At 44.5% G+C, this 22,347-nt stretch overlaps 2 protein-coding genes across 7 annotated transcripts in view; one reads left to right on the top strand and one right to left on the bottom strand.

Moving 5' to 3' along the window:
* Positions 1 to 22,347, top strand: part of TNFAIP8L3 (TNF alpha induced protein 8 like 3) — a 38,376-nt gene that overhangs the window by 4,055 nt on the left and 11,974 nt on the right. The window lies entirely within an intron of this gene.
* AP4E1 (adaptor related protein complex 4 subunit epsilon 1) overlaps positions 19,006 to 22,347 on the bottom strand; it is a 102,206-nt gene continuing 98,864 nt past the window's right edge. For 3 of the 6 annotated variants that reach the window (XR_009051363.1, XR_009051360.1, XR_009051365.1), the window contains one exon: positions 19,008 to 19,645. The gene's annotated coding sequence lies outside the window, so the exon portion shown is untranslated. Of the gene's footprint in view, positions 19,646 to 22,347 lie in introns of all 6 variants that reach the window. The other 3 variants (XR_009051366.1, XR_009051364.1, XR_009051361.1) reach the window with 3 other exon arrangements.

Here is a 22,347-nt window from a genome sequence, read left to right as displayed (position 1 = left end):
AGTCAGGATGTGGTAGGGAAACTTCAAGATAATAAAAGAAGTGGGAAAACAGCAGGCCCCTGACTTCGCCCTTCCTGTCTTTCCCATCCCCTAGGTCCTAAGCTTGGTCCATGTGAAGAAAGTGGCAAGGAATGGGCAGGACTCAGTAGCTGCCCAAGAGGAGAAAAGGCGTTCCAGAAGTCAGACACCACTGAGCAAAGGCACAGATAAACAGGGAGGCGACTGGAGTGGAGGGCATATACTAATGAGTACAGGGAAATAAAGTTAGGTGAGTGTAGGGAGAGCCACTTACTAGAGCAGGGTCTTAATAACTTGGTCCTGATGGTGCGGAAGGAGCCCTTAATAGAGCAGAGACAGATGTGACCAACTTAGAACTGGGTTTTCAGAAGCCACATCTGACAGATGTGAAGTTCGAGGATGGCCTAGGCTTGGAACCTCGGCTACCAGGGTGTGGCCACACAATCTAAGGGGATGTCACCACTATGCGAGGCAGAAGAGGAAGGATGCAAATGCCATTTAGAGAAACAAACAACAGAAGTTGGTGACAGATTGTACAAAAGCAGTAAAAAGAGAGGGAGAGTGGAAGGAGACTGGCGTGTTGAGTTGTGCTGAGGCAAGGAAGTGCAGGAGATGGGCTTCGCCACCCTGAGAGTGCTTCTTTTCTTTCTCTCAGACACTTAATAGTGATTACTTGAGTTTTGCTTAAAGGCGCTTTCCCCCTGTAGACGGTAAATTATGCTGGGGCGTTGGTTTTGGAGGATCGTGAGGTTCTGGAGTTTGTTGATTCTCAGTGTTGGATTATTTGTGGATGCTATTTAGTAAGTAACCTTTGTCGACTGACAGATTGGCAGTTGATGTGCTGGCTGACCAGGGGCAGGGACCACCTGGGGATGATGTACTACTTGGCTATTAGTCATAGTCCCAGGTCTTGTTCTTATTTGTGGGCATTTTCAGGGGCCTCTGCCTCATCCACACAGTGGGCTGCTTTGAGGCTCAGGACCTTGTCATGTGCTTTCATGTTCCCAAGGTTTTATGGACATAATAAATGAATGAGCATCTTGAGGGACCTGCTGAGAACTCTGCACTAAAAGGCCATACAGGCAGCCAGAAACCTGTCCTATAAAGTAGACCTGCCAATGCTTTCCTTCAGTGTTCTGCTTCAGTGTTTTAAGATTTCTTGCACTGTCTGGGATTCTGTGTTGGAAAGTATGGGGATGCAGAGAGAGATAAGGACACAGTCCATCCTGTCTCCAGGGCTTGGGATCATATGGGGAGATAGGATGCGTATACCTATGGCCACAGCTTAAGCCAGTGCAGGAAGACTCTCACCCCCTTGCCCTGGGATTATACCCTGGCCATATCTCTGTTTATATGTTCTCTCTTGACACCAGCCACTTTCTATTGTGTGCTTCACAGTTATTCCTGCACATCTCATCTCTTGTACCGCCTTAGCTCCCTAAGGGTAAAGACTGGGTCTTTTTCACCTGTATCACCTCCCACCAACACCACCTGTGTGCCTTAAGCACAGTGGTAGGTTGCTGGCTGGCTGGCTGAATAGATGGATGAATGTATAGATGATGTTGTAGTTTGGTTCCCCAGGAAGCAGACTCTGAGATGGAAGTTAGCATGCAGTGTGTTTATTTGGGGATGCTCTTGGGATCAATGCTTGGGAAAGAGAAGGGGAAGGGAGGGATGCCAGACTGGGCAGAATGAGAAGCTGAGCTGCAGTGCAGACCCAACAATAGCCTTGAGCTCTGGAGCTGGAAAGCCCTTCAGAACTGAGTTAAGGGACTTCCCTGGTGGTCCAGTGGTTAAGACTCAGCGCTCCCAATGCAGGGGGTCCAGGTTCAATCCCTGGTCAGGGAACTAGACCTTGCATGCCACAACTAAAGATCCCGCACACGGCAACGAAGATCCCACATGCCGCTACTAAGAGCCACTGCAGCCAAATAAACAAATAAATAAATATTAAAAAAAAAGAAAAGAACCGAGTTGGGGTGAGGGGCCAGGCCTTCATATCCCCTGACATAATGATCCGTCATTAGATTCAGGCCATCCCTGCATCTTGGGCGAAGCTGTTCCCCTCAGCTGAGGGCTGTCTGCAGGGAGCACTATCAGCAGCTTGTGGAGTACTTGGTCCTTCACTCCTGAAGGAGGTCCTGGGCCGTACATCACAGCGTCCAGCACAGGTGGCCTCCAGAGTGCCTCCGGGATGGCAGCCCTGCCTCCGGGCAGAGGTCGGGGGATGATTGTTGAGCTGTGAACTTTATCTAGCGCTCAGTAGGGCAGGTTAGATTGCCAGAGGAAATTAGCCATTCTAGACCTCACAGATCTGCACCCAACTGTTCAGTCCACACAATCCAATAGATATTGGCTGATCCTCTGTTTCGTGTTCTGTGTGCAGGGGGTGCTATAGTAGCAGACAGAAATGGAATTAGATGCGGCCCTGCCCTCAGGAGGCTTGCAGCCATAGGGAGGGGAAACATCCACCCAAGACGAATCTGCAAGCCTGGGCGCCATCCGCAATAAAGAGCATAGGATTTACCGCGTGGGGCATCATAGTTTGAGGTTCTGGTGGGAAGTCTTCACGGAGGAGACGGGCCTTGAGGATATCCTCGAAGGAGTGAAGGATTTAAATGGGGGAGAAGAGTGAGCCAGGGGAAACCGAAACGGTGGCAAGGACAGGAGCCTGTGAGAAGCCTGGCCTGGCCCAGTGGGGCCCCCTTAGAGGGCTAAAGGGAGGAGAAGGCAGACATACTCTAAACGGAAAATTGGGTGTTGCGGTGGTTGTGGCCAACGTGTAAGTTTCTGGGAGATGGAGAGAGAATGTGCATGTGTGTGTAAATATAAAGCTCTATTTCCTACTTATTTTTCTCTAAAAATATGGCACCTGCTTTTTTATTTGTCAGCAAAACCAAATTATAGTCACACTTCCCATTAGCACTTTTCTCTAACTGGTTCATTTGAATTCACATGTAAATCTCTATAAAGACACTATAATACATAATTTTGTTTTGTTTTTCAGTCACTTGGCTTCCAACTCTTTCTGTAAAGTGCCTGTGTAGGTGGGTGTTTGGGCTGTATTTTGTACAAGTATAGAAATAAAGGATAGAGAAGAAGAATTAAAAAAATATTTCCCGTGACAACTCAATCCAAGGAAACATATGACAGTGAGTACCTTTTCCCCAAAATATATTAAGACATGCCCCGAAAATATATATATATTTTTTGTATGTCAGAAATGCTCTTTTTAGGCAACTGCGTAGCACAAATTCTGAAATTGCTTTAGAATAGTCTTCACGTTCATATTGGGTTTTCTAAACATCATTGCCTGGGAATAAATCTGAGCCTGCTCATGGAAAATCTAGTGTGCAGACTATAAAAATGGAAGGCTTGGCGGCACAGAAAGTGCTAGGCACACCCTAATAGAAACCAGTATTTTGTAATTCAGTTCTCCAGGAAAAAAAAAAGGAGACACTTTGGTGGTATCCAAATACTGGTTTAAACCGTTGAAAAACCACAGGAGCAGCCACTAGCTTCTAGGTTGTCTTCTGGAAAGTAAAATATGCTTTCTGGGAAACTTTTCTAGCCCCCAAAGGAAAAGTTTTGCATTTTGGTGATATGTAGCTTTATGGAGATTCATACATTTGATATTTGTATAGTAGAGGAATCCAGTTTCATGGGCGGGAGGAAATTCTGTAAAGCGTTGTTCTTATGAGCAGACATGCCCCACAGTCCTGATTTGGGGCCTGGGGGTTATGCTGGGAAGACAAACAGATTTTCAGGGAAGAAAATGGGAGGGAGGTGATGGGGGCCGTCTACAGAGCAGGCCTCTGCAGCAGCGCTTTCCTGCCATGTTTGAGTCTGGTTCCTTGGTTTCCTTGGAATAACATTAAGAAAGTCAGGGAGAGAAGACTGAGGTTTGAGTTACAGGGTAGAGAAAATAGATTTAAGAAGCTGTGGCAAATATCAAACAAGATGAGAAATTGTGAGGATGGTTCTTGCCAGTCAAAGTCCAGCCCCAGAGAGCTAGTACTGAATGTAAAATAATAGTGATGTTTTGAATTTTTACTTAATTTTATATTAATTAAACACATACCATGTATTTGAGATTGGGTTAACTGTTTATATGGTATTTAAGCTTTACACAGATCTTGTGGGCTAGGTACTAAACATAGCCCCATTTTATAGACCAGGAAACTGAGGCACAGAGAGGTTAAGTAACTTGCTCAGGGATACGCAGCCTGTCAGTGGATATGAAGCCAGTCTAACTCCAAAAACGGCGCTCTTTATCAGGTAGACGGTGTATTTAGATCGATGGATGCCACCAGGCTCCTTTACATCCCCCACCAGCTCCCACAGGGCCCTCTGACCACTAGGTTCCTACATTAGGCTCCTTCTGGTAGGTTAGGACATTATATCTCCAGAAAGCCCTGCTTTAAGCTGCAGACGTTACCTGCAGTAGCCCAATAACACATGGGCAAGGATGGGCTGTCACAGGCTCCAGAACAGGGCCTGATGAGGGGTGGTTTGAGAAGGAAGATGAGAGCATCACAAAGCAGCTGTCAGGGAGAGAAGGTCCTAGAAGGACCTGCAGCCATGTGCATGTCTAGGGTCCTACGGACATGGTGGGCGGTGAATGTAGCAAACGCCGAGCGAGAGAGGATTGAACAGCAGAGTCAAGAGAGATGCCAAAGACAAACAAACATTCCTTCTGTCAAAGTGTACTTAAGTTGGGTCCTAAGGCATTTTTTCCACTCCAGCATTTAGAATCATTCCAGATATAGAATCCCCAGGACATGGTGACCAGTTGGATTCGAGGGCAAGAGAAAACTCGAAGACAAGACTGTAGCACGATGAAGAGAAGTTGAGATTCTGAGCTGGGCAACTTGGATTTGGGTTTCTAGTGCTGTCTTTTACTTTTTGCTTTTTAGTAACATTATTTTCCAACCAAAGGAATGCAAGCTTATGGTAGAATATATGAAAACAGTACAAAGAAAGAAAATTAGATTGAGCCCTAAGAATAGATGTGCTTTTCCAAGAGTGTAATCCAAAAGCAATCCTGAAAAAATGCAAGAGACCTTTATTTGGGAAGGGAGAGGGTTTTGTAAGAGACCAAGAGTCCCCCGTCTGAAATGTTTACTTGGGGACACTAAGCATTGGCTACACTGCCAGGCAGCATCAGAACCAGAATTGGAAGCCAGATACTCTGGCTCCTTTATCATTTCCCTAAAAACGTATGTCATTTTTTTTAAAGGATCAGAGTTATTCTGGGTATTGGGATATCAAAAGGACCCCTGCTGTGTTTCCTTCTGACACCTTCCACTGTGTTCTTGCCATCCTCTCCCCCCTTTTCCTCCCCTGAGCTTTCTCCCTCCCAGCACAGCTGCCCAGAGGACACACACCACAGGCTCACACCAGACCTTTCCCATGTACCTGGCCCACTTTCCAGGTCAGGAGAGCCCTACACAGAGTCCTCAGAAGAGCTTTACATTTTTTTAATACCCAAGAGGAATTCAGTAGGTTTTACAGATGCACAGCGACAATTGCAAAGGTTAATTTACTTTGAGTTTAATAGCTTCCAGCTTCAGGAATAGATTTATTGGCCTCTAGTTCTCCAATTATGTTTTTAATCTTTGTTTAGATTGATTTTTTATTTTGTAAGGAAAGGGGGAAATTTGTTCATCTGTGTTTGCCTCTCCTACCCTTAAGATTTAATTCAGTGATTCAATCTCAGTCAAATGAAGCAGGCAGAGCTAAGTTAATACAGAGTCAACTTTTAGCGAGCCCAGAGCAGTATCTGATGGGAATTAAACCTGAATTTTCTTGACTTTTTTTTCCTTTTGATTTCTCTGACTGTGTGTAATCCTGGTTTCCCAGCAACCCTCCTCAGTTGCTCCTTCTGCATCCCTCATTAATATCTTTTTCCTACCTGTGTTTCCTAAGGCTGAGCTCTTGGCCTTGTTCCTTTCTAACAATATGCTTTCATTTGGAAAAGACCACCAGTTTTTCCAGCATGAAGCTGAAGATTCCCAAAGCTGTGGTCTAACCCAGTCCTTTCTCCACAGCAAGAATCCTGCCTTTCAAAGTCTTCTGGACCTCATCTCCTCACTGTCCAAGAAACATCTCAATTCAGCACAGCTATACGCAGACTGTTACCTTTCCATCACCTTCTCTCAACTCCTCTGGTGGCCTCACCAGCCACCAAGTCATTCAAAGTTAAATTGTGAAGTCATAAGGACAAGGAGATATCCTATACATTTGATCTCATAGCAAAACCAGGACATGGATAAAGCAGGTATTATTTACAGTTTACAGATAAAGAAACAGATTCACAGAGATTAGATTACCCCAAATCACAAAGTAAGTGGTCAATTTTCACTATTTAAAGCTGCCCCCACAAAAAAGGGGGAAGGACAGACACAAATATAAATATCCCACCTAAACATACAGGTAAATATTGAGTCAGTTATTGAATTATTAAATACACAATGACATTTCCATACAGAGGAATAGTAATCAGCTAAGAAAAATTAATTTGAAAAATAGATGATATGTGTTTGCATTATAATGTATGAAGAAAGCTTAATAATCAATGATCCCAATTTTGCTATACATACACACACACACACATACACACCTCCACACACCTATACATAAATATACATACACCCCTATTTTTTTTAATTTTATTGAAGTATAGTTGATTTACAATGCTGTGTTCATTTTTTTTATAAATGTTTATTAGTTATCTATTTTATACATATTAGCATATATATGTGAATCCCAATCTCCCAATTCATCCCACCCCCACCTCCACCTCCCACCCCCGCCTTCCCCCCTTGGTGTCCGTATGTTTGTTCTCTACATCTGTGTCTCTATTTCTGCCTTGCAAACCATTACATCTGTACCGTTTCTCTAGATTCCACATATATGAGTTAATATACAATATTTGTTTTTCTTTTTGAGTTACTTCACCCTGTATGATACAGTGTTGTGTTTAATTTCTCCTGTAGAGCAAAGTGACTCAGTTATGTATATATATTCTTTTTCCTCATTTTCCGTTATGGTTTATCATGGGGTATTGAATATATTCCCTGTGCTATACAGGAGGACCTTGTTGTTTATCCATCCTATATGTAATAGCTGCATCTGCTAATCCCAAATTCCTAGTCCTTCCCTCACCCTTGACAACCACAAGTCTGTTCTCTATGTCTGTGAGTCTGTTTTTGTTTTGTAGATCAAACAACCCTTTTTTATAGAGAGAAGGGGAGGAAACTCCCTCCCTCACATTCACATACATGAACTTCTTTTTTAATGCTAGAACAGAATTAACCACTTTGTATGATGAGTTTATATGCAATTTTAATTTCCTTCTTTGTGCTTTCCTTCCAGATTTTTCCTCAGTGAGTATGTATAACTTTCAGCAGGTTATTATTTTAAAAACAATCACCAAATGAGATCCAGTGGACTTGTCCACTGCTTGTCCTTCTGACTTTCTTGCAGCTTTGTCCCAGGTCCCTCTATTTTCTTCCTTGAAACTCTTTCTTCCTTCTGTTCCCAGTGATCCTCTTTCCCATCAGACCAGGCCTCCGTGGGTCCTTCTCCTGGGCTCCTCCTGGCCCACTTGCGGGGGCGATTCCAGGCTTCTCTCCTTAGCTCTTTTCCTACTCACTCACAGCCCTGGCTTCAGCTCTGCACTCTCTCTGGTGCCTCCACCTCATTGCACCCTCCCCTCTGAGCCCACCTGGCCTGGGCCCTCATGCCAGGTAAAGGAAGTGTAAATAGTCAGGGTGGATAATGAGCTTATAGATTTGGGGCATCAGAGTCTGCAGGCCAAATGGACCTGCTGGGTGACCTTGCTGACTTTGCTGTTTGGGCTCTAGACCGTAACCTTGCTGTTGCTCGCTGACCAGCAGTGTGTGCAGCTGGCATCCCTGACCCGCTCTCCCTCCCTGACCCCCACCCCAAACATGAATGACTTTCACTTTCCACTTGTTCATCTACACATTGATTTTTGTGTCTTTATTACTTCTACAATTAAAAGAAAGAGGGGGTCATTTAAAATTCTGTTATAACAGGAGTAATAGGTTTTAGGAGGTATTAGTCTGCCACCCCCAAGTTTGGTCTGTCTTTCCAAAAAAAAATTCATTATAGGTACCTGTTTCTGAAGAAATTAGACAGAAATGTACTAAGGTCTTGTAATAACCTATAATGGAAAAGAATCTGAAAAAAATATATATAACTGAATCACTTTGCTGTACACTTGAAACTAACACAACATTGTAAATTAACTATACTTCAGTTAAAAAAAAATGTAGGAACTTCCCTGGTGGTGCAGTGGTTAAGAATCCGCCTGCCAATGCAGGGGACACAGGTTCAAGCCCTGATCCGGGAAGATCCCACATGCCTCGGAGCAACTAAACCCGTGCGCCACAACTACTGAAGCCTGTGCACCTAAAGCCCGTCCTCCTCAACAAGAGAAGCCACCACAATGAGAAGCCCACATACCACAATGAAGAGTAGCCCCTGCTCACCACAACTAGAGAAAGCCCACATGCAGCAACGAAGACCCAACGCGGCTAAAAATAAATAAATAAATGAATATTTAAAAAAAAAAAAGAAAGAAATGTATTGAGGATTTCTTGTGCATCTTGGAGCTGAAAATAAAAGATATCATGGCCTCAGTATTCTTTACTGCCTCCCTATCTCTACCTTATTTTACTCTAGTCCATCAAATAGGGGTAGCCTAGTCAGGAAACCTGTAGGAAACAGAAGTGCTCACCCTTTAGACTCACATTTTATCAGAGTTTTTAACCTAGTTTTATATTAGCCCAGCCACCCTTTTTTATATACAATTAATTTTTTAAAATAAATTTACTTATTTATTTACTGGCTGCATTGGAACTTCGTTGCTGTGCCCAGACTTTCTCTAGTTGCAGCGAGTGGGGGCTACTCTTTGTTGTGGTGCATAGGCTTCTGCAGGCAGTGGCTTCTCTTGTGGAGTGCAGGCTTTAGAGCACATGGGCTTCAGTAGTTGTGGTGCATGGTCTCAGTAGTTGTGGCACATGGTCTCAGTAGTTGTGACGTACAGGCTTAGTTGCTCCTTCGCATGTGGGATCTTTCTGGACCAGGAATTGAACCTGTGTCCCCTGCATTGGCAGGTGGATTCTTAACCACTGCGCCACCAGGGAAGTCCCTAGCCCCAACCACCCTTAATGTTTGATATTCCCCATCAGCCAGGATTTTGTTTATCTTTACTTTCTTGATTTATATTATAAAATATAATTATTTTACCCTTTTTCAGATATGAAAACATAATATATATTAACTGTGCATTCAACCCCTTCAGAAAAGTACCTCCTTCCTTAAAAAAAATCACTTTCTTAATCTTTAAGTGGAAAGCAATATCCATTTCCTTATTAAGCAGCCATATTGTCTTATTAATTGCAAGTGAGTGAATGTGACCACTGTGATTTTCAAAGGCCAGCTCAGAGAATGAGAGGCAGAATTGAGATAGAAGGAAATTCTCACAGAAAGCAGGTGTTTATGTCGAGAATGAGGATGGTACATCCTAAGACCAGCAGATGTAGTAAGCACCAGGCATTATCTCTAGAGAGCTGTCACCCAGCTTTCCCTTCACCCCGGGAGGGAGGTCAGTGATGGGCTGATGCTCATGGGTGAAGAAGTCTGGTTCCGGCCATCCTTGGTTTTCTTTGTTTCATTTTTGTTAAAAAAAAACAAACTTCTCCACAACAGTATAGCTCTGCCATGTTGGTATAACGCGATGAGAGTGGCTGAGATCTTGAGCCACGTCTGAAGAGGGCTGAAGTTTGCTGGTCATTAGGGGCTGAGACTGTCATACAGGCAGGATGGAGGCCGGGCAAGGACTGAGCGAAGCTGGTCAGGTGGTCGGGGGTTGGGTCATGTGACAGGGAAGCCAGAGGGGCAAGGGGCTGTAGGCCGGGCCCAGTCTCTTGAGGGTCATTTAGCCTGCAGCAGGTCTGCCAGTCACAGCTGCCACAGCCTTCTTGGGCCTCTCCACCTGGAGAGTAGCCCCTTTTAATTTTAAACAGTCCAAAACTTTGAGAAAAGCTGACTTCCAGCAGGGGGCTTTTGACCTCTCACCTCCACCCCAGGAGCAAGTCCTCCTGACCTCCCTTCCAGCCCGTCTCCCTGGCCCCAGATCTCTGCCTCATCCTTGGTGCCTCCCTTCCCTGCAGCCCCTCACACCCAGGTGCTCCTCTCCATCTCCTCTGCCTTGATCCCCCCACCCATCCCATGAGCCCTCGTGGGTGCTAGAGAGACTAAGGCAGTGGAAACTCAGAGACATATGGCTGTGACGGAAGACGTGCCATGAAGGGAAGCTCTTAAAAGTTTACAGAGAGAAAAACCAGGCCCTTAATGCACTAGTTTTCTAAATAGCAACGCTGAGGGGTAAACAACAGTGGTGCAGTGTCTTTGAATTCTCAAGGTGGATGACTGGTGATGTAGAGTCCTGAACACAGTCAAACCATCAATCAAGTGTGCAGGTAGACTGAAGTCCTTGTATGATAAACTAGATCTCAAAAAAACAACCCCCCCCCACCCCATGTTCCGAGACCGCTGCTGGGTCAGGCGTTGGCCAACTGAGGCCCCCAGGCCAAGTCGAGCCTGTCACCTGTTTTTGTGTGTCCCACAAGCTAAAAGCATTTTTAGTTTTTTTAATGGTTATATTATAAATGGTTTTATAGGTATCTTTTGGTACTTCGGGCCCTTTATTCTGTAGCCCTTTAAGGTAGTTTGCTGACACCTGTGCTCGACAAAATGTTCCACTGACATGGGGAGCAAGTTAAGACAGAGGAAGCCATGAGACCCAAGAAGAAGGAGATGGACACAGGAGAGAAGGGATGAAGGATGAAGGGAGAACCAGGCTGAGAGCCTGGAGCAGGCTTAGAGGGAAAAGCACCCAGGTTTCAGCCAGGGCGCAGAGTGCTCCCACAGGAGTCTCCAAGAAAGAAGACTGAAGTGGTAGATTAGTTGATTTGTTTGAACCTTTCGAGAAGAACTTTATATTCTGCTGAGAACTTTGAGAGTGAATTAGATAGAAAACTAACCAAAAGAAAAACAAGGCAGTGTTTAACTTCAGGGACAACAGGATGAATAAGAAAGGAAATGCAGCCATGGAAGTGACAGAACATACATGACTCAGCTGTGAATGGTATCTCAATCCTGGTAATGTAATCACTGAAGTTTGATTTAACCAAATATTGAAATAGAACCAAATCGGAAGGTGGAAGGAGAAATGAATGGAGAAGACAGTTAAATTCTCACCTTCCTTAACAGGAAGTTAAAAGCAAATAAAGTCAAGCATTAACAGTATAAGCATGTAATTTAAACACACAGAGGTAATTGTGAGTTGCAACAGCTAAAATAATTTAAAATGTTTTGCCTGCACAGAGCCAGCCTCGGAAGAGGGTGCTGCGTGTTGTTATAGGCCTTGTAGAATGATTTGACTTTTTAAATAATGTACCTGTGTTACTTTGAAAATAGATTTTTAACGATAAAATGAAAAAGGAAAGTGACTGGTCAGCTCGGGACGACCGTGTCCGGGTGGGAAAGAGGCACAGCGGGACGACCTCAGGCCCCAGCATGCAGGAAGCGGGTGTCAGCGTCCGGAGGCCCCGCCAGCTCATCATCAAGATTGCTCCTGACATACGTGCGAGTGCATTTCAATAAAATGTCAAGACTGTTAGCCATTCCTTCATGCAAACAGTCTCTATGTTTCAATCCCTGGCTAAAGCGGCAGCGATGACGAAATCATGATTCCTGCCCCCAAGGTGTTCACAGACTGGCGAGATGTAAAGTCATTCATGCAGCCAGTGCATGATTGCTCTCCATGGTGATAAGAACTATTTTCTGGTGGGAAGGCGGTTGCAGAGAAAAAATGGCTCAGAGGTCAGTAGTCCTTCAAGGGAGCCTTGGAGTTTGAGTAGGAATGGCGGTGAAGGAGGAGCCGATGTCCCAGCACAGGAGAACAGAATATGCACAGGTACAGAGGGGACCCAGGCATGACAGAGCAGGACAGGTGACACCTGTGTGTGGTCTGGAGTCAGGAGCTCAGAGTTTGTAGAGGATGAAGCTGGAGAGGTGAGCAGAAGGTAGATCATCAGCTCAGCAACCAGCATGCCATGCTTAAGAGTCTAGACTCTGTTTTCAAGGCCATGGGAAGCCAGTCGATGTTCTCACTGGTGGAGTAGCATGATCAAAGCCAACTCTCAGCCCAGTATGGAAATTACAATGGAAGCTGGGGTAGAGAGATAAGTGAGGAGATGGACGATCATTCGGGTGAGAAATGATGAGAGTCAGTACTAAGGTGGTGTCAGTGAGCAGAGAAAGGCAGAAACATCTCAAGACGTAAAGGAGGCTGAACCGACAGTCTTACGCCCCCATTAGATGTGGGAGGTGAGAAAGCAGGCAAGGATGGCCCCCAGGTTCCTGTCTGGACACTGCGCAGGCGGCAGGGCCGCATATAATACAAGGAGGAGGGTGCCGTGGGGTGGGAGAAAGGGGATGAGGGAGGTTTTGAGCCTGTGGAGGGTGAGAGGTCCATGGGAATCCAGGTGGAGAGATCTGACAAGCAGTAACATGGGGGGGGGGGGGTGCAGGAGAGACACCTGGGCCGGGAGATGATGCATCAGGAAGGGCAAGGGGTGACATCTCACACTCAGGAAGAGTGTGTGGCAAGAGAGAAGAGGGCCCTGCGTAAACTCAGAACCCCTAGACTTCAGGCATGGAAGAGGAAAGGGAGCCCTGGAAAAGGCTGAGAAGGACCAAGAGGGGAGATCAGGAAAGCAGAGGCCGAGGGAGGGTCAAGTGCTGCTAGAGGTCAGGCGGGCTGAGGCCTGAGGTGTGTGTCTCCGGGTGCCGCTGGCATTCCCTGTCCCGTAAATTAAGGATAGTTAGCATCTCTGGCCCCACCCACCGATGCCTACAGACCCCTCCACTCACTGCTGTGATGAAAAAATGTCTTCCCATGTTTCCAGACATTCCTAGGGGACAATTAGAAGGCATTTGGTGACCTTGCAAGAGCCATTGCCATTGAGTTTAGGGTGAAAGCCAGGGAAGGACAAGACCACAGTTCCTCTACCCTACTGCGGCCGTCCCACCTCAGGCCTCTTCCTGCGCCCCCAGGCTCTCCTCTCCTCAGTCCCCATCCTTTTCCCAATGACATCACTTCGTGGGCTGACCAGTCAGTGTTGGGTTTTGAGGTTTAAATCTAAATATTATTGAGCTCCTTTTATGTGCCAGGGATACATTGGTGGACACAGCAGTCCAGGTCCCCCTGTCCTGGAACTTGCTGCGAACAAACAGGTGGACACCGGGTGGAAGGTCCTTGAACAGGCTCTGAGTAGAGAGTTTGTTCTGGATAGAGGGAGGGGCAGGTAGGAGGAAAGCAAGGGGTGCTTGGATCTGGGAAGAAGATGCACCGTGCAATGGGTGAGACCCGGGAAAGGATGAGCCACTTTCTCTTGGGGGCAGAGAGGTGGGATGACAGGGATGTGAGGCCTGAGGAGAAGGACTGGTCCTGGGGTTTTGGATACAACTGCTGTACACGGCTGCGTCAGCACAGGGCAGCCTGCTGGGGCTGGCTGTCTGCGGCTTGGTCTGTGGGTGCCGAGGTCAGCACAGGGAGGAGCCTTGGGGAGAGCCTGCTAACCACTGCTCTGTGGCACGCGCAGGCTGACGTCTGACAAAGGAGTCGAGGGCCCCAGGAAACAGGGTTCGGGGGAGGGCACTTTGGAGGAAAGCCACAGAAAAGGAAAGCTGGAGGCGCCAAGGTCAGTGCCCCAGGTTTTCAGAAGGAGGGAAAAGCAGGAGGCATTCCGTGGCTGAAGCACCGGCAGTTGCAGAGCTGGGAGAGAGCTTGGTGGCTGGAGGCAAAGCCGTGTAGGCGAGGGAAAGCTGAGAACCCCTCCCACTGGCATGGGCTCTCATCTCAGGAATGACCAGTGGTTTTGTTTTGTTTTGTTTTGTTTATGGACTTAAAAATTCAGTTGCTGATTCTGAAGAGGTTATTATTAAACTGAGAATATAAAACAAATTAGCAGAATCATCTAGTCCAACTCCCTCATATAACAGACGAAGAAACCAGGAAGGTGGAGACTTGGGCCCAGGGCACATAGTGAGGGGCAGGCCTGGGGGCTGGGCCGTCTCCTCCACCCCCTGTTGCAGGTTCAGTGGTGAGAGACAGGACCAGGGGTTGGCCCTCCTGTTTTCCCTGTATTGGGGTTTTTCCCGTACTTGGGGGTCGACTCCATGGCCACAGCCCTGGCATCCTGACTTCCCAGGACAGGCTGTTATCAACATCTTAGAGTGAATGCACCCAGTGACTTGATTGGAAATGGTGAAACTTTTTGGTAGTACTGTCTTATATTACCATGAAGTGTAAATAATTTTATTTGGAAGCTTTTACTGCCTTTGAGACAAGTATGGGGAAAGTTTAATTTAGAAAGGAAGCCTCAGAGAAAGACACATTTAATGAGTAACTTCCAGAAAGACAGGTTTCCACAGCTACTCCCCTGTTCAAAGTGGTTCCATCAAAGGGGTCCCAGCAGCCCAACCTCAGGGGATCTTGCAAGAGAGCAAGCTATTCGCCATCCCACTTCCTGATCTACAAACTGGGCCAGATATGACCGTGGCACCAGGAGATATCCAAAATGTGTCTTACTCACGACTCAGATCTCAGATCCATGAACAACAAAAAAACAATTACTACAGAATACACGTAAGGGGTATTATAAGTGATATATTACATGTGCCCCTTTCCTGTTGTTTCACTCTTATATTGACTGAAATCCAAAAATATCATTGTACAAAATTCTTATTTCACTAAAAAAAATTAAGTAGAACATTGAGCAAGGCATAATGTTGGCTGCCAGATCATATCTCATCCAGAAGTACCTTCTGGTTTCTTCTCCCTCATGTTTCAACCTCCCTAGTATAGCTAACTGTTTATCTTTCTTTTAAGCTCACTAAACTGAGGGTTAGCATATTATTATATTAATCTAATTATAGCACCTTCCAGGAGCCTCAGTTCTTTAGGCTTAAATACCCACTGTCTCAGGCCATATTTTATTTCTTTCCAATATAGATTAGAGTTTGTTCCATCTCATTGCCTGCTTTTTTTTTTTTTCTAACTTCTTAGGCTTTATATCTATCCAAAACTTGGAGAATTCCAAAGACTGACATTTGTATTGCATCAGTCTATTTACTAATTTCACATATTACCAAGTTGGCATCCCCCCACGGCTCCGAATGCAGCATCCTACTGGCATCCTTGTTAGCAGTCTGGTGGCCTGAGCCTGAGGTTTTGAGCACCTGCCGTGGTGAGCAGTTTGGGAGCTGCCAACAGAGGGAGAGGATCACCCAGAGAGAGAGACATGGCCTGTGCAGTTCTGATCCCCAGCAGTCCCTGAGTATTAAAATAGCTTATGAGGGTGAAGGGACGTGAATGGGGAGGCTCAGGGGTGGCAGGAGGGATGGATGCTGCCAGGGAGACAGAGTTCCTACTAGAATTGAGCACTAAGGGTGTGGTGGGGTGATGCATCTCGGCCCCCAGCCTGACCGGGACAGGCAGGCAGCTCTGTGTGAAAGGCAAGGGAGGGACCTCATGCTGAGTTTAGTATATATATACACATATATATATATATATATATTTTTTTTTAATGTGTTCAGTTCAGCCTACACTTCATGAACACACACCTCATTCCAGTATGTATCCTGAACAGATAGAATCTAAGCCTCAAAGAGTGAGAAAAGAACAGGCTAAATGATTCATTCAGTCATTCATTTAACAGACATTTATTGGACTACTTCTACTTGGTGGACACTGCCCCAGTGGTGAGGGTTCACAAGTCCCCTGAGCATCAGTCCTGTAAGAACTCAGCACCAGTCACAGCGCAGCAGCATGGGGAAAGGACCGTGCTGGAGTCGGGTGCGAGGGCCACCGTCCCCAGGAAGAAGGATGTGAGGGCTGGCCACGGGCTCACAGTGGGAGGAGGTCTTCAGCGGGAAGGTTGTGCCCCTTCCACCAGGGCAAGGGTCCACTGGATTCACCTGTGGGCATGAGAGGCCCAGGGCTCCGTCTTCAGGGAGAGCCGGCTGGATTGCTGTTACTGTTTGGCTCTCATCTACCTGACTATCTTCAGCCAATTGGGCTGGGGCGTGGCCATCCTTGTGAAGGGGTGAGCTGCCCTTTGGCTTCTGATTTCAGTATGACTTCTGACTGACATGGACAAGCAGGCCTCTGGTGGGAGGGCTGGGATGGGGTAGGTGGAGCCAAGGGGTCTGTTTGTGGGGCTCCCTCTCAGTGTGGCCTGCCACCTCCTGGCTCAGGAGGGAGCATTAGGAGGCAATACTGCTATGTGTCAAGAGACACCTTTGGACACCCTTTCCCCCTACATGCAGCCTGGTGCTGGGTTATTTATTATTGTCCCTAGACCCTTTATAGCAAAAGCTGGGAACAAATTAAAGTTTATCAAGAGAGGATTGGGAAAGGAAATGGGAGAATTGGGAAATGAAATTATATCATCAAAATGATGATATAATCCATTTATTGACAGAGAAAGATATCCTCAGAGTGTTGACTGAAAATGCAGATTAGAAAATAGTGTTCATTGATTGCATGTTTGTGAGTATTAAGGTGCGTATGCCTGGGACAGTGTTTGGAAGAATGTGTACGTGCTAACCACGATGCATGGGTATTCATTTCCCCCCTTTAGCTTATCTGTCTTTTCTGACTGTTCTCAGTGCTCGTGTATAATTTTTTATCATAAACTTATTAAAGAAAGAAAATATTTTGAGAAATAGCTCCTCAGTTTCCCCTCTTAAAATAAGACAAGGAGAACAGTATTAAAAATTATGCCAGTGGATGGTGTTTATCTCTTTATTCCTGAGAGTGATCTCCATTCAGAGTGACGGCCTACTTTGTGGATGCTCTAAGGAAAGAAATGAAAATCTAAAGATTTTAGATTAAGATTTTAAAGTTTAAACTCTAAAGAGCTTAAAGTCACAAGTGGCTTTGTGGACGTGTTTTACTAAACCCTCAAAGAACTTTTAATCCTTGTCGACACATACAGTCTCAGAGAATATAAAAAGAAAAGGCAACCCAATCCATTTTATGAAGCTAGTTTACTCTGATATCAAATCAGACGAGGACTGTACTAGGAGAAAGTTATAGACCAATCTCACCTTTGAGCACAGTTGCAAAATGCTGAATATAATATTTACCAATAGAATTCTTCAGTATATTAAATACATGGGCAAGTAGGACTTATCCTGGGAATGCAATGATGATTTAAATTAAAAAGTCTCTTGGACTTCCCTGGTGGCACAATGGTTAAGAATCTGACTGCCAAAGCAGGGGATGAGGGTTCGATCCCTGGGCCAGGAAGATCCTACATGCCACGGAGCAACTAAGCCCGTGAGCCACAACAACTGAGCCCACATGCTGCAACTACTGAAGCCTGCACACCTAGAGCCCGTGCTCCACAACAAGAGAAGCCACTGCAATGAGGAGCCCACGCACCACAATGAAGAGTAGCCCCACTCTCCGCAACTAGAGAAAGCCTGTGCACAGCAATGAAGACCCAGCGCAGCCATAAATAAATAAATTTATAAAAATAAAAAAATATTTTAAAAAATTAAAAGTCTCTCATAATTGGTTAAATTCACATATTAAGAGAGATAAACCATATAACCACCTCAATAGGTACAAAGAAAGTGTTTGATAAAATTAGATACACATTTTTACCTTAAAACATACAAAGCCTTAGCAAACTAGGAACATAAAGAAGATTCCTTAACTTGATAAGTAGGATCCATCAAAAATCTACAGCAGACATTGTATGTGGTGGGGCAATTTTAGAAACAACCCTTAAAGTCAGGAACAAGACAGGGATCCCAAATAGCACCCTTACTATATAACATTGTACTAGAGTTTCCCACCAGAGCAATAAGGCAAGAAAAAGAAGTGGGACGTAGAAGGAAACAATCATTTTGTGCAGGCAGTGTAGTTGTCCACATTAAAAATCCCAAACAATGCTACATAAAATCTATTAGGACTGATAACAGAAGTCAGCAAAGTTTTTCAACTGGAAATAAATATATAGGAATTAGTTGGGTTCCTATACATCATTAATAACCATTTAGAAACTATAACAGAAAAAAATTACACTTAGAGTAGCAACCAAAACTATATGGTACCTAGAAGTAAATCTAATGAAAGAGCTTTATGGGAATGACTATAAAACATTATTGGGATAGACAGAGGAGATGTTCTAACCAAATGGAGAGATGTATCATGTTAATGCATGGGAAGCTTATTACCAGTTTACCTCAGATTAATACAAGGTGTTCATGGCTTTTGGTCAGATGACCCAAAAACTCATTTGGAAGAGTAAAGGCAAAAATAATCAAGAAAATCTCTAAGAAGAATAAAATGGGGGGAACTTCCCTATGGCCAATCAAGACTTATTATGAGTTACAGTAATTGAGACAGTATAGTGTTGGTACTGAAAGAGACAAATTGATCAATAGAACAGAGTAAAAAACTCAGACCCATGCAGTATGGAAACTTGATAAGAAAAAGGTGGCCTAGCAGATCAGCAGCAGAAGGATGAACTATTCAATAAATTGAATAAATATTATGAGGAGAAAAATGTACCTCCTACAATATCACCAAATAAGTTCCAGATAGATTAAAGACCTAAATGTGAAAAGCAAAACCTTAAAACTTTTGGAAAACATATGAGACTCACTTATCACCTCATGGCAGGAAAGGATTTTTTTTAACACAAAATATAAAAACCACTAACCATAAAGGAAAAGACTGATAAATTTAACTAGTAAAAATTTTAATTTCTGTACAGCTAAAGACACCATAAATAAAGTTAAAAGGTAATGCTACAAGACTGGGAGAAGATTTTTGCAAGTCATGTGATCAGCAGAGAATTAGAATCCATAATACATAAAAATTCCTACAAATTAACAAAAAAAGACATACAGTTCCAATTAGGAGGAAAATAACTATATGAATAAGCAATTTACAGATGAGAAAGACCTGACTGCTCAATAGACACAAAAATATATTGACTGTCAGCAGCAATCAGGAAAATGCATATTAAAGCAAGATACCATTTTGTACTTAGCAAATTGGCAAAACCTTTAAAGGTGGATTATCTGAAGTGTTGATGAGGAAGTAGATCCACAGGAACTCATACACTGCTGCTGGGAGTGAAAATTAGTGCAATCTCGCTGGAAGCAACTGGCAGCTGTGGTACAGACCGGGCAGTCGAGTTCTAGGTATAGAACCTGGGAGGCTGTTGTGTGTGTGCACAAGGAGACACGACTCTGGACTTATTTGCTTGCAGAAAAACATGGATATAGAATATAGTCATATAAGCAATGAGATGACTAATTAGATAAATCTTGCAAGAATGATGTTGAATGAAGAGATGCAGAAGGATCTGTGCAACGTGACACCTTTACCTGAAGTTTGAAAACACTCTGAACAATGTAATGCTGATGCAGGCATACTCATGAGGCAAACATACAAAACCATGGATGAGACAGAGACACAGCGACTTCTGAAGTGCAGTTAGATCTGAGGAGACAGAAGGGAAAGAAGGGGAGTTGAAAACAAAGAGGGCTTCGCCCTCCTTTGTCTTTGAGGGCAGAATAGTGAGATTTATTCCATCTGGGTGGTGGCCACACAAGTAGGGTTTGTTATATTGTTTTCTGTTTTGTCTATATATTTGAAGTGCTTCAAGGTTTTTTAAAAAAAAAAAATTCTTCTGAGGAAGAAACCAGCTCAATCTCCATCCTAAAGTGGACAATAATTCCAAAAAGCATTTAAACTAATTGATGTTTTTCACCTCATGAATGGCAGTGTAGTGTGGCGGGCTGAAGCGCAGAACTCAGGGTCTGAATCCAGCTCGGCCACTTCCTAAATGACAGCTTTAAACAAGCTACTCAATCTCCCTTTGCCGTGGTCTCCTTGGATGTGAGATGATGCTGGTGGTGGTGGTGGTGGTGGTAGTGATACTATTGCCTTCGTGTTGAATTGTTGCAAGGATACAATATGTTACTGCATATAATGCACTACACACACAGACTCTATTTTTATTATTTTATTATGCCTGAGTATGACCTACTATCCAGAGAGACGCTAGTTATACATCAGATGCAAGAGAAAGTGGGGGAGGGGTGGATGAGCTCTGTTTAAAGAAATCATGAAAGTAGATGTTGTTTTTAGTGATGGTTGCTCTTCTACTGCAGTGAGACAAAAATATCTCTCAGATCTCCAAAATTAACCTGTTGAGTCGGAGATGATTCACCAGCCCCCAAGCCCCCAGTGACTTCACAAGTATCTGCTTCAGTTAGCTCTGCTAAGTAAAATTATCACTCATTCACTTTTCAGGGCTAGCTGTAAAGTCAATATGAAAAACAAAACCAATATGCAGCTTTGTTCAAATATATAGAATGCCCTCTAAAAAGGAAAGCTACATCTACCTTCAAGTTTTGATGAATAGGTGGTATTGTTCTATCCCATCGTAAGACTGGCTTTTTTTGTATTTAAAAGAAATGAGGAAATGTAAATCTTGTTGCTAGATGGGGATTTTAATTGAGGCCTAATTAATGTCTCAAATAAGTGAGAAATCACAGTCATTGGGGAGCCAGAGACAGTTTTCTAAAAGCAGATGCAGGAAGGCAGATTGCAGGCTTTGTCTAGAGTCAATTTGGCCCAACTGCAGCTCTCTTACTTACTAGCCTAGCAGCTTTGAATGAATTACTTAAATCTGCTGTTCCTCACTTTCCTCATCTATTAAATGGGACTCACAGTCTTTCTTTTGCAGACCTCTTGTGAGGATCATATACGTAATATACACTACCTCGGGTACATAATCTGTGCTCAGTAGTTAATATTATCTCTGACATAATTATTAACTGAGTTACAAAGCCCTCGGTGCTGATAGATGGGCGGATTGGGGGCATCTAAGACAAAATGAGATGATGAGCTGGAAGGTCTTCTAGCTGACCCTGCTAACATTTCTTCACTTCACCTGAAACAACGTTTTAAGGCCCATGAAATTTTTTTGAAATGAAAAAAAGTCTTCATCTCGAAGGTCATCAGATGCTGCTTTTAAAGTGTAATTATTCAGTGCAAGGTGTCACAATGATCTGAATCTGCTTTCCTATAAGAAGCATTCTGTTTTGTCTACTATTGCTTTTGTATGTCCTTTCTCAGCATCCTAAAACATCCAGTACAGCTAGGAAATTTATCATGTCGGTCCTCACAAAACCCTCAAATCCTCATTGCTGACTGCTGGATGAATCTCTAAGACTGAGCAGCCACCCAGGACAAAGCAAAACTCTGCCTGTTCCCAGGCCTGAGCCAAAGACAAGATTTCAGGGGCACTCACGCCCGAGCTAGAGGCAGGACGACTGGCCACATGACGGGGGACACAAAGTGGGTGAAAACTGGCTAGTGCGACACCCCCTCCCCTGCATTTGGTTATCTCTAGCAATTCAGTCCTTCCTTCTTCTCCCCTCTACCCCAGTCCTACTGTACCCAAGCCTGCCTCTCACTTCCTACCCTCATTTAAAAATGATCCATTCTCTTGGTGGGGAGGGGGCAATTTGGTGGTGGGCCACAAAGGGGAGAGAGAATCCCTGGGAGGGCTACAGTATAGCTCTGACTAATGTGATCCCCAGCAAGCTGTGACTAGAGACTACACTTGAACCAGTGAAGTAGGAATTTGCATTTTAAGGGAAGAACCTGTTTATCCCTTAGGATCTTTAATTGGGTAATTATTTAAGGAAGTTCGGTCTTTTCACCATCAATTGCTTGATGGATAGGGACAAGTTTGAATGGGGAAATGGGGAGCTCAGGGTAGAACATGCTGAGTTGGAGGTGCTTACCATACAGGCTTGTGTGACCATCTCCACCCAGACGCCCCCAGGGGCCCCTCAAACTCAGCGTGCTCAGGACTGAAGTCACCTTCCCCACACACGCTCCCAGATGCCTGTTTCTGTTGGTGGTGCCTTAATGTCCCCCATCCCACATCTCCCAAACTAGAAGAAGCACTCAGCATCACCCCTGACTCATCCCTCTCCCCCAGCGTCACCCAGGCTGTTCCTTATTGCCTCTCCCCATCACCCACAGGACAAGCTAAGATCAAACTCACGTGTCTGTCTTGCTAATTGCCATGGCTTCCTACTGCCTTGGGGAATATCTCGAGGCAAGTAAAAGTGTGTGAAATCCATATTTCAAATCATCTTATTAGAATTTTTGAAATTTTTATA

The sequence above is a fragment of the Hippopotamus amphibius genome, chromosome 2 (genome assembly GCF_030028045.1).
Source record: "Hippopotamus amphibius kiboko isolate mHipAmp2 chromosome 2, mHipAmp2.hap2, whole genome shotgun sequence".
In the NCBI taxonomy this organism is placed as follows: Eukaryota; Metazoa; Chordata; class Mammalia; order Artiodactyla; family Hippopotamidae; genus Hippopotamus; species Hippopotamus amphibius.
Note: the sequence above shows the minus strand (reverse complement) of the source record. Positions and strands in the feature narration are given on the sequence as shown.